The sequence below is a fragment of the Typopeltis vanoorti genome, chromosome 25, assembly GCF_054136105.1.
Source record: "Typopeltis vanoorti isolate ZY-2024b chromosome 25, IOZ_Tvanoo_1.0, whole genome shotgun sequence".
NCBI lineage: Eukaryota > Metazoa > Arthropoda > Arachnida > Uropygi > Thelyphonidae > Typopeltis > Typopeltis vanoorti.
The window spans coordinates 52570786-52583398 of record NC_143573.1 but is presented as its reverse complement, the minus strand read 5'-3'; the positions used below and the strand labels follow the sequence as shown (position 1 = coordinate 52583398).

The 12613-nt window shown below is 37.5% G+C and overlaps 2 protein-coding genes across 2 annotated transcripts in view; one reads left to right on the top strand and one right to left on the bottom strand.

The window, feature by feature from the left end:
• Window positions 1–12613, top strand: part of Pex16 (peroxisomal biogenesis factor 16) — a 131488-nt gene that overhangs the window by 59251 nt on the left and 59624 nt on the right. The window lies entirely within an intron of this gene.
• The window catches only part of LOC150092747 (uncharacterized), a 236806-nt gene continuing 226968 nt past the window's right edge, over window positions 2776–12613 (bottom strand). The window contains exon 8 of the mRNA XM_090414467.1: window positions 2776–2824. The gene's annotated coding sequence lies outside the window, so the exon portion shown is untranslated. The remainder of the gene's footprint in view (window positions 2825–12613) is intronic.

The window sequence follows — 12613 nt, the reverse complement described above, 5'->3', positions numbered from 1 at the left end:
ACCCTGGGGTTTTTCTTGCCTTCATTGTTTTGCAAGCGCTTTTTTATTTCCTCAGCAGTTATCGGCCTGTCATGCAGAGCGCTAAGATGCTCGGGAATTGTCCCACTCACTGAAAATATCTGCGCTCTGCTGATCAGAAAAAGCGCCGAGGTACTGCTGATGGAAAGGTTGAAGTATTTCAGGGGTTGATTTTAGCAGTTGGCCATTCTCTTGGATCTGGTAAACCGTTCACTCATCATTTGCTGCCACCCATTGTTGATTGTAGAAAGCGATGGAAGGTGTTTCCAAATATCTGAGACAGAGTCTCGCTCAAAAATCGAGGTCCTCGACTCTACTCTGCCGCTCTTGTAGCTCGATTTCTACCTGTCTGATAAGATCGCTACACGGAACTCCTCTCCGCTCGTTGGTGCGGTACCAGCCGAGCCTTCTATAGAGATCCCTCAGACACTGTCTCTGTTGGTGTGCCCTTTCACGCCCACACTGTTGAAAGAATTCCCTTGCCTGTGACTTGAACTGTAGTCAGGTTTCCCAGTTGGTGTCTCTCCATTCGTTACAGAGGTGCTGCAGATTATTGCTAAAAAGACTGGGGAAATTGGGAGGGAGCCTCCAAGGACCTCTGGCTGTTTCTATTATTTCTGGCATCCGAATTTTTAATAGCACCATTTTGTGGTTTGTTAGCAGACCTCTTACAGCGATATGACGTACCCCAAGAACATGTGGTTCTAAAAACTGGGATACATAGAACCTGTCGAGCCTTGTTGATATCTGACTACTGCACCATGTTGTTCCGACTTTTAGTGGATTCTGCCATCTCCAGATATCAACAAGGTAGAAGTTTTCGCAGCAACGTTTTAGTGCTGCAAACTCGTCAGTTCCGTTATTAGCATTTCCGCATATTTTGTCATATCGTGCATCTTCTATGCAGTTCCAGTCGCCTGCCATGATTAGATGTTGCGCACCTAGAAAATAGTTTTCCAGTGTGGCAAAGAAACCGTTTCGTTGGTGGGGGCTATTCGGAGCATAGACAGCTACAAACTGGGTGTTACGGCCACCGTACTTCCAGTCCACGGACAATAGACGTCCCCTACCGTCTTTCTGGACATTGAAGAACCCCCCCGTGATTGGGGGGTGAATTAGTATCCCCACTCTTAGCGAGTGAGCTTCCCCGAAACACCAGTAACTGGTGACTGGGTAGCTTCTCGTAAAGTTCTCCACATCCCAGTGTTTGTAAAAGTTGGTTTCTTGTAAGAATAAAATGTTGATATTATGCATTAGCATCAGTCTCCAGACAACGCTTTGCGCCTGAGGATTGCGCAGACCGCTTATGTTTAATGTTGCAATTTTTAAACTTTGGTTCAGTTTAGAGGTTGGTGGGGTGGTTACTTCTTTAACGAACTTCCTGAATTCTAGGGAGGGTTTGTATTGCTATCCTTTATGTTGCCGTCCTAGAATTTCATATCATCGTCAGAATTGTCTTCATTAGAGATCTGTGATTCCAGTTCCCCCTGGTTCTTCCATTGTTGTTAGATTTTCCTCTGCTGGTGTTGGGGCTTCACTATTATTTTCTGCTGGATTTGGGCTGCTGGCTTTTGTCCTTTTATTTTCTTCCATGTCTGAGTCTCTCGTGTGTTTTGCAGCACTGTTTGCTTCCATTTTTTCTTCTCTTGTTTCTGTTTTACTAGTAGAGGTTTCTACCTTTGTGGAGCGCTTCTTCTTTTCTGTTTTTCTTGGTGTGGTTTGTTTAAACACTTTAGGATCTGCTGTCAACATCGTGTCAGGTGGTGGCTGTACAGATGGAGCTGCTTCTTGCTCTGCCATCGCAGGGTTTTCTGTAGGTATTGCGGAGGCAGGGGTTATATTACCTCCTGTTCCTTCCGCATGTGTTCTGTGCGGCCATGCATTTACTTTGTGTTTTGTGTCCCCGCATTTTAAACATGCTTGATCGCATTTATCCAGGCCGTGTTCTGCTGTCAAGCAGTTTTGGCATTTGCCTTTGGGGCAGTCTGCTCCCATATGTTTGAAGGATCCACATCTGAAGCACTGTTTCTTGACACCAGGATAATTGATCATTACCCGGGCTGAACCGATAAAGATGAAGTTGGGAACTGGTGTTTTCATCTTCATGTAGATGTAGACCACCCCCGACTTTCATTCTGGGATGTCACTGTCCTGCATTATTCTAACTTCTTTAACTGTTCCCCATTTGGAAAAAAGCGTCCCCACTTTTTAAATATTCTACTGGAAACCTGTCTATTCTGATCATTTTTAACATACTTCTTACTATAGTAGGGTGGTATATTTGTCCTTGGCATTGAACTCCTAAAGAGAGTTTTGCTCTCGTTGCTTCGTCTTTTACAACGACTTGGAACCTTCCTTCCCTGTATGGGGTAAATCCAAATAATCCCTACAGTATCTATTAAAGCTTTTGTGAACGTCCGCTTTTCGATGGTAGAGTTTACCTCGAAACCGAGGATTTTCACTCTAGGCAACAAGGAAGTCATATCAGAAATCATAAAGTTAAGAATACCCTTGTTATAATTTTCCCCAAAAAAGGAAGGAACCAGTGGACCTTCTGGGAAAGAGAAAAACACCAAGCATTCTCCGTCTGCAGAAATCGCCTACTAACAGGCGGAAGACTGACAGACGGGCACCAGGCGAAAATCGAAATTCCAGAGAAAACAAGGAAAATAACAAGAAAAGGGTCTTACCAAGTTGACTTGCAGGTATCGTGCAGCAGGGTTCACACAGGATCTTCAAGTTCTTGATCACAGTCACGGGAGAAAACAGCAGCTGGTCTTGAGACTCGAAAATGAAGTAGGCAAACCTAGTTAATACCAAGTTTGTAGCGAACAGAACTTACTATAAGAATTGCCAAGAAGGTGTCCTAATAAATTACTAATTATATGAAGAGCCAAAGGCTTCAATTCAGCGACATGAAATTATTTATGTTAAAGGATATTACATCCCATATTGTTTCGTAGCCGAATAAGAAACTCAAAGAGTTTCATGCCGAATATAGAAACTATATAAAGTTCGGCGAGTCCAAGCGTAAGCAAATACCTGGATAGTGCAACACTGAAGCAACTCATAGCACGGGTGGAGCAAGCTCTGAGAGAAGGTCACTACCCAGACCGGTTTCAACCTTTATTGAGGTCTCATCAGTGAGTAAGTAGACCTAGTTAATACCACGTTTGTAGCGAACAGACTTGGTATTAATTAGGTCCACCTACTCACCATGAGACCTCAATAAAGGTTGAAACCGGTCTGGGTAGTGACCTTCTCTCATAATGTAGAACAGTAATACAGCTCCTAGGTAAATACCTAGGAGTAAATACCAAGAACAGTGATCGGAGCTTGCTCCACCCTTGCTATGAGTTGCCTGAGTGTTGCACTATCCAGGTATTTGCTTATGGTTGGACTCGCTGAACTTTATATAGTTTCTTTATTCGGCATGAAACTCTTTGAGTTACTTATTCGGCTATGAAACAATATGGGATGTAATATCCCTTAACTTAAATAATTTCGCATCGCCGAATTGAAGCCTTTGGCTCTTCATATAATTAATAATTATGCTTACTAATAATTATGCAACATAATCAAAAATCATGTTAACTAAGGCATCAATCAGCCAATGAAATTCCTTTGTATTTCCTTTGAAGCGTTCCATGGAATTGAGCATGCTGTTAATATGTGAAGTACCAATGAGAAGTAGAACTAATGTAGAAACTGCCTTCCATTTCAGAAACTGAAATAAAAGGCAGTTTTAAATGGAATGATACAGTTATCAAAATGGAAAATTTACATTGAAACTTTAGTCTATGCTGATTCTAGTTCTATTGAAGGTGCCAATAAGAAAGTATAGGCATTTTAAGTAATTAGAAAAGACAACTGAAATAAAGAGAACAGAAATTAGATTCCTTTTATAGATATAAATGTCTCTTGTAGGAATTTGAACTGCACATCTGGATTTGGAGAAATTTGGGGAAAAAATAGAGTTGCTAATAATGGTGAATACTGTCTAGATTTCTATTCCATATTTAGAGTTGTCTTGTTTCTGGATGAAAAAGCATTGGAAATAACACAAAGAATGAGGAAAAGCTGGATTATGGTCTGTTTTAATAACAAACAGCAGGGAAAAAAAGTATCATACTGAATGGAATAATGAATGTGAAAATAGATAAAATTTGGAACACTTTTTAGATGCTTTACATCAGTGTTTCTTAATCTGTGCTCTGCAGATCCTTAGAGTTCCACAAAAACTCATAGGAGTTCTTCAGAAGAGAATATAAACATATGACATACATTACATGTAGTTTCTAAAAAAAAAAAAACTTCATTAAGTGGAGAAAAAATACGAAATTATTACCAGCCATCAAATGGGTAGCACTGTTAGAGCTCTTTCTGAGAAATTTTCTCTTCTACCATTTGCACCATTTTAAAGGATAAAGAAAAATATTTGAAAGAAGTAAAAAATGTGCAATCTATGCAGTCTCTACATGGCTATATAATAAAGAAACAAGGTGTAATTCCTCATATGGAAACTGTTAACTGCTTGGATAAGTGACCAAACTCAATGATTAAACATGCCTATTACCTATGCAACGATTTATACTAAAGCATTAGCCATTTTTAAAATGCTGAAAAACCAAAAAGGGGATGACTGCAAAGAGACTTGCTGTAAGTAGTGGGTGGGTTGACTGCTATAAAAAGCAAACTGGCTGGCATAACATTAAAGTACAAGATGAAGCTGTAAGCACCGATAGTGAGGCTGCTAAATGTTATCCCGAAAAATTAGAAGAAATAATTAAAGATGGAAATTACTCACCATTGCAGATTTTTAATGTTAATAAGACAGGCCTTTTTTTTGCAAACCGATACAAGAACTTGCATCGCAAAAAAGAGAATCCTCAATGCCAGGTTTTAAAGCATGATCACATCAGCCTACTATTAGGAGGAAATGAAGCTGGTGATTGCAAGTTTATAAGATTACAAATAAGGGTTTTAATTGTGCATCAATTATAAAATCCAAGAAACTTAAAAGGAATTAATAAAGATACTCTTCCAGTAATATGGAAGGCAAATAAGAAGGCTTGACTCATGGGTTCATCATTCAAAGATTAGCTTTTGCATCACTTTGTTCCTGAAGTGAAACTTTATTGTGAGAAGAAACAAATTCCATTTAAATTACTTCTGATAATTGACATTGCACCTAGCCATCCCTCATCAGTAGCTTACATTCGCTGTAATGTAAAAATAGTATTTTTACCTCCAAATACAACTTCTCTTTTACAACCAATGGATCAGATAGTGATTGCAACATTTAAAGCACATTATCTCAAAGAGACTTCTGAAAAGTTAATAGAAGCAACTGATAAAGATGGAAACTTTTCTATCGAAGAGTTGGAAGAGATTCAACTTTTAGACTCGATTTGGGTAACTCAGAGCACCCCTGGCGTAAAGTTTCTGAAAAAACCATGAAGGGAGTATGGCATAAACTTTGTCCTCAATTTTAATGATAATTTCTAAGGCTTTGAAGACCAAACAAAGATTGAATTCTGAAACTCAAGCAATATTAGATATGGCTAACCAGCTGCTTTAATCTCACTATGGAACTCTCACCCAATGATCTCCTTGAATTAGAGGAACAAGAAAGAAACAAAGAAGAAAAAGACAAAGAAGTTAACAAATATGAAGCTCTAACTTGGTTTTTCACTTTAAAAGGCCTAGAAGAACCATTTAAACTTCTCAAAAAGCTCAAGCAATCTTTGAATCACAAGATTCAGACTTTGAATGATTTAGTAAATTTTCCCGCAAAATGAATAATGCTTCTGCTTGGTATCAAGCTATTTTAAACAAAAAGATGCAAAAGTCAACAAAACAGATGGCACTTGAGGCCTTTTTTGGAAAAAAAAAAAAAAAAGCTGCACCGAAGCTTCCTAATATATCCTCGACGCCTGCCAATTCACCCAGTGATATAGAAATGAGTTGTTTTTTTTTTTCCAAAGAATCTTTTAATTTTAAATTTTTCTTATGTTATTTTTTTAAATATGTAAATCTTTTGTGCAGCAGTTTTTTATCATTTAATATTCATTTTATGTTTTATATATTCCTTCTTAAGACCATAATTCTCGCTTATGGCATTATTTCTAAGGCAAATAAACTCCTGCTTTATGAGAGTGTGGGTTTTCTATAAATCGAAAAAGATAAGGAACCATCTGGAAGATGTGATGTATATCCAGGAAAAGCAGACAATCATTAGCTTCCAGTTCCATTATAAAGTGGACTTTTGGGTGTTGGCTATTTAAATGTGATAAGAATGTATCCAATGTGTCTGGACCATGTGGCCAAATAGCAAACACATCATCAACATAACATTGCCAGAGTTACTGGCAATGTTATTGTTTGAGTCACTGGTTTGAGAGTGGCTGTATTGATAGCTAGCTTTTCCAAGTGTTTTATGTAGAAATTAGCTAAAGGGGGAAAGGGAGCCCATTGCTGTCCCATCTAATTGTTTGTATATTTTCCCTTTCCATGTAAAATAACCTGTATGTACTATGAATTTTAAATAGTTCAAATATATTAGGGGAGAAAATGTGACTTTAGTAAATCAAGGGTTTCAGTTAATGGTACTATTTATGAATAGTGAAATGATGTCAAAATTCACTGTTATGTCTGAACTTTTTGTAAGGTATGGTTTTCTAAAATACTTTTTAGGTGGACAGTATTTTTAACAAAGGAGGGAGAAGTGATTGTGAGAGTGGCTAGTAGTTTAGCAAGTTTGTATGTGGGACTGTTTATACTATCCACAATAATGCATAAGAGTGTACCTTGTTTGTGTTTTTATGTGCTCCATATATTCTGGATATTTTAACATGGAAGGGCTCAAGTTTAACTGTTTCTTTAGGCCAGGAAGTGGTTTTTTTTTTCAATAATTTGCACACTTTATAATTTGCGAGTTGGTGGGATCCCAATCTATAATTCGATATGTATGAGATCAAGCTTACTATGGACAGATAGCAAGAACTGTGGACATTCGCCTCAGTGAACATAAAAAATACATCCAGCACTGTCATTGTGGCAAGTCGGGTCTAGCAGACCATGCCTTAGACACCCCTTGTACACAGGATCAATTGGAAAAAAAAAGAGCTACACAGAAGTCATAAGTCAAAGAGATTGTTTTTGGAATCAACAGAAGCCTTGAAACATATTCCAAACCTCAACAAGTATGGCCATTATAAAGTTACCAAAAATTTGGTAGGCCTTAAATCTTAAGACCTAATGAATACTTGCTTTCTCCCCCCCCCCCCCCCCAACATAGATGGTGCCTAATTAGGACTTTAGTTTTTGTGTTGTCCGTTACAGTTGTTTAAACTAGTCCCATTGTTATACCAGATTGTTGTTGTTTCGCATACTGTGACAAACTGTTTCTGTGCTCTGAAGTTGCTGGATATATTACCAGCAAAATATCAGCAAATAAGTTAATAAATATTTTCTTATCAGTCTGTGTTCTCATCAATACTGTTTAAAAATAAATTAACATGGTAAGATAATAATAAATTTAGTTTAATCCTTTATCCAAGTGCAAGCAAACAAAGTTTGCTCCTGAAAATATCTTCAGGACTGGGGCAGGGTGGTACATCCGTAGGCAACTCGTAGCAAAGGTGGACCAAGCTCTCATCACTCCTTGTCTCAGTATCTCCCACAATGCAAAGCACATCTCCTTGTATGCATTAAGGGAAGGGCCACTACCCAGACTGGTTTCGACCTTTATTGAGGTCTCGTCAGTGGGAGGCAGACCCAGAAGTGGTGATACTAAGGCAGAAGCAATGGAGAGGTCATATTTACCCATATCAGTTGCCAACAGGTGTACCACCTCATATAGGTAAATATGACCTCTCCGTTGCTTCTGCCTTAGTATCACCACTTCTGGGTCTGCCTCCCACTGACGAGAACTCAATAAAGGTCGAAACCGGTCTGGGTAGTGGCCCTTCCCTTAATGCATAGCATCATACATCTCCACAAGGAGATGTTCTTTGCATTGTGGGAGATACTGAGACAAAGTGATGAGAGCTTGGTCCACCTTTACTACGAGTTGCCTACGGATGTACCACCCTGCCCCAGTCCTGAAGATATTTTCAGGCGTAAACTTTGTTTGCTTGCACTTGGATAAAGGATTAAACTAAATTTATTATAGTCTAACCAAGTGCAAAATAAACTTCCAATAACATGGTAAGAATATAGAAGAAAATATTAGGAATGTTCTGGAGGCTATTGAAAAATATTAGAAATTGAGGAAAGAGTATACTGTAAAAGATATTCTGTGTATGTCTGGAGTGGAACTAGAAATTATAGAATTGTGGTAGAAAATATTCAAGATGAATGGAGTACATCAATAGTTAAAACAGAAAAAGCTATGAAAAAACCCAAAATATGTAAAGGCATCTGGAAGAAATGATGTTTGAGCAGAAGTGCTCAAATATAAGTTTTACAGTACTGGGCTCGTAGCCTCTTCTCTAGTATAATTGTATAAATCTTATCTGGAGCACATTCAGTATGGAAATTCTTCTGTATTATTTAAATCATTAAAAGTATATTTTAATGACTAACTCAGTCAGCCAATTTCTTATTTTGGAACAAATTTACTAATGTTCTGTTCGATGTTAGTCTTCTAAGGTTGAATTCTGTTCTATTTCTGAAGGAGAAAAACATTTTATTAAGCAAAGTGTAGTCTTTGCTGTAGTATCTTTACTGAGTCTGAGAATAATTTGCTATCATCCTGTATCCCACTTTGCAAAGGCTAAGGAACCTGTGATAAATTCGCACACCTCTATGAAATATGGAGTTCCACAGGCAGTTCTAGCTATTTCAGAATCTTGATTGCCAAGCTTTTCCGTCATAAATTTTATGGCAGCATCTAAAGTTAAGATTTGCCTCTTTGTGGCAAACATCTATTACTAACTTTACAAGCAATAGTGTAGATATAGTTACAGATAATAAATTAAATTCATTCTCACAGAAATTAATCCTTGTATCTAAATGAGCTAAAGCTTTCTGCACACAATATTTAAACTCATCACTAAAAAACATGTAATAACCACAGTAATGACTATTTAATTTGTAAATATTTCATCCCAAGTATCTTGGGACATCATCAGTACAGTAGTTCAAACAATAGTAGGAATAACATACAGTTAGGGCGCATGATTACAATGGAATCTCAATATGCGTGCAGTAACGTGTTATAGAAGTAAATTAAATATAACTGAAAAAAATAAAAATATATATATATAAAGATTATTTTACACAATTTTGGATGACAAATTTCCCATACTTTAAGAATAGTAAGAACATCATTTTGGTTTAAATTTGGCCTCTGTGTAGTAGGGCTTCAGCACTTTCGTTATATAAACGTTCGTATTTATATAAAGATCTGTGTAAAAGTTTAGACTTCTCCCAATGGATTTTCAACTCCGTGTTGGGAGAGACCAGATTTCTGCGGTTTGAAAAGACGAATGTGTCTTGATGTTCCGAGATGCTTTTCTGAACAGACCTAACTGTCTGACCGAAGTAAGACAATTTTCAGGAGCATGGAATCTCATAAACGCCAGGTAACATCAGAGGTGAGAGTTTGTCCTTAGGAGAAGGTAACAAGTTATAGATTTGGTTGATAGGTTTGTAAGTAGTGGCAAAATTGTATTTCTTCATAATTTTTGAAAGACGTTTGGAGATGCCTTAGATGTAAGGTATGGGAATCCTGTGGACTTCTTCTTGTTTGGGTTGATGTGTGTTAAGGTGACTGATTATTTTTTGAGTTGTTTTAAGATTATATCCATTTGGTATAGCTGTATTTTTGATTATTTCTAGTTCTTGGTTTAGAGAATCTTCAGAGGAGCAGAATTTGGAATTCTCTGGAAACTAGTGATTTAATGATGCCAGATTTCTGAGATGGATAATGATGATGAAAAAAATACAGCTATACTAAATGGATATAATCTTAAAACAACTCAAAAAAATAATCAGTCAACTTCCCACACATCAACCCAGACAAGAAGAGGACCATAGGATTCCCATACCTTACATCAAAGGCATCTCCAAACGTCTTTCAAAAATTATGAAGAAATACAATTTTGCCACTACTTACAAACCTATCAACCAAATCTATAACTTTTTACCTTTTCCTAAGGACAAACTCTCACCTCTGATGTTACCTGGCATTTATGAGATCCCATGCTCCTGCAAATTGTCTTACTTTGGTCAGACAGGTAGGTCTGTTCAGAAGCGCATCTCGGAACATCAAGATCACATTCTTCTTTTCAAACCGCAGAAATCTGGTCTCTCCCAACATGGAGTTGAAAATCCAAACAATAGAATCCATTGGGAGAAGTCGAAACTTTTACACAGATCTTTATATAAATATGAACGTTTATATGAAGAAAGTGCTGAAGCCCTACTAAACAGACCAAATTTAAACCAAAACGATGTTCTTACTATTCTTAAAGTATGGGAAATTGTCATGCAAGATTGTGTAAAATAATCTTTCTTAATCAGTAAACTGCAGCATATGAGAATGGATATAGGGTTAGTGAGATGGATAGGAGGGTGGTTGATGGAGAGATATCAGAGAGTGGTTTATTCAGGAGTAGAGTCCAAAAGACGGCCTGTGACTAGTGGTGTGCCACAGGGTTTTGTTCTTGGACCACTACTGTTTAATTTGTTCATTAACAATATAGGAAAGGATCTGAGAGGAACTGTGCATCTGTTTGCGGATGATGCAAAGTTGGGTAGAGCAATAGTGAATGCACATTATGTGAAATTTTTGCAAGATGATTTGGATAGATTGGGGGACTGGGCTAAGGAGAATGGATGTCAATTTAATGTGGAAAAATGTACGGTTTTGCATTTTGGGGTGAAAAGATTAGCAGCAGTATATCACATTGGTGGAACTGTACTCTAGGAGATTGAGGCCAGGGATTTGGGATTGGTGGATAGGGAGTTTAGGGGACGCATCGCAAAAGTGGCAAAATCAGCTCATCAAATCAATTGGTTGCTGAAAAACACTTTAACGAGCAGAGACAAACAGGTTATTGTTCCTCTGTATCGAGCCTTGATAAGACCCCATCTAGACTACTGTGCCCAGATATGGGCGCCAGGGTTTCTTCTCGATGAGGAGGAGGTGGAGAGGATCCAGAGACGAGTGACCAAGATAATAGCAGGACTATGGAATGAACCTTATGAGAACAGGTTGAAGATTTGTGGGCTGCAGAAATTGGTTGATAGGTGGAAAAGGGATGATATGATTGAGACATTCAAATTACTGAAGGGTTTCTATAAGATTAATTCAGAAGATATTTTTGAGAATAGGACTGGTAGTGGGAGGACCAGGGGCCATCCATGGAAGCTTGGTAAGAGTGTGGTTAGCAAGGGTGTTAGAGCTAGATTTTTTACTTGGAGAGTGGTGAATGAGTGGAATAAGCTGCCAGAGTGTTGTGGGTGCCATGGCTGTAGAGTTCAAGGTGAAGTATGATAGATACTGTGTGAATGTTGAATAGTTGTTCTTGATATGATGTTGGGTCTCCCTCGATGAGTCTAAGGACTCCTTGGAGCTGCCCATAATAATAATAATATATATTTTATTTTTTTATGTTTTTTTTAAAAAAATTTTTTTTTCAGTTATATTTAATTTACTTCTATAACACGTTACTGCAAGCATATTGAGATTCCATTGTAATCATGCACCCTAACTGTATGTTATTCCTAGTATTCTCTGAACTACTGTACTGATGATGTTCTAATGGCTCTTAGAATCTAACTGCAAGATGGTTTCTTTGCCAAATTCTGCTGCAGTATGTATATTTCTGTATATCTCCATTTACTGTCGACTTACGAAACACATCTGTTACTGTTATGTGGATTTGATAACACAAAGCTGCAGTTTGGCATAGGCTAGTTTACCAAATTTGGTTATAATTGATGCACCATCAGTTGTTATGCAGATTCTGTCTAGAAAGACCGAGACCATATTCACCTATTTTGTTTTCTACTAATTGTAATAAGCTTTTCGTTGTTGGCATACTGCTATACACGTGTGATGGTTTGATATTCCACAAAAGGCCCCCAACAGAGTGAATATTTATATTTAACTATTATCTACCGATGTGCACTCATCAAAAATCAGACTAAGTTGAGCCGTTTCATTTAATATTACCTGTTTTTCCAGTATGACTGCTGTGATGCAGTACCATTGTTTTAATGGTTACTGGCAATTTGGGTAATTCACTGAAACCTCTGGTGATCAATCCTTTTCTGATATCAATCGAAGTACAGAAAAGATAGAATGGTAAGCCATTCGATCTTTATATGAACTAGTACTTCTTATTGTTCTCTTTTATCACTCTTGAAGTAATTAGTCAATACAAATTTTAGCTTTCTCCCTTTTGCCGTAGTAAGTTCATTTTCATCATTTTCTGAATTAGATGCCTGAAAATCTCTTTCTTAAATGTATATCATGCATTGTCTTCAGATGCATATGGAACTCGCTCATAGATCCCCCACCACAATTTCTTTTGAAGATTTTTACAATTGTGTTAGCTAACCATTGTTTTTGTCAAATAAT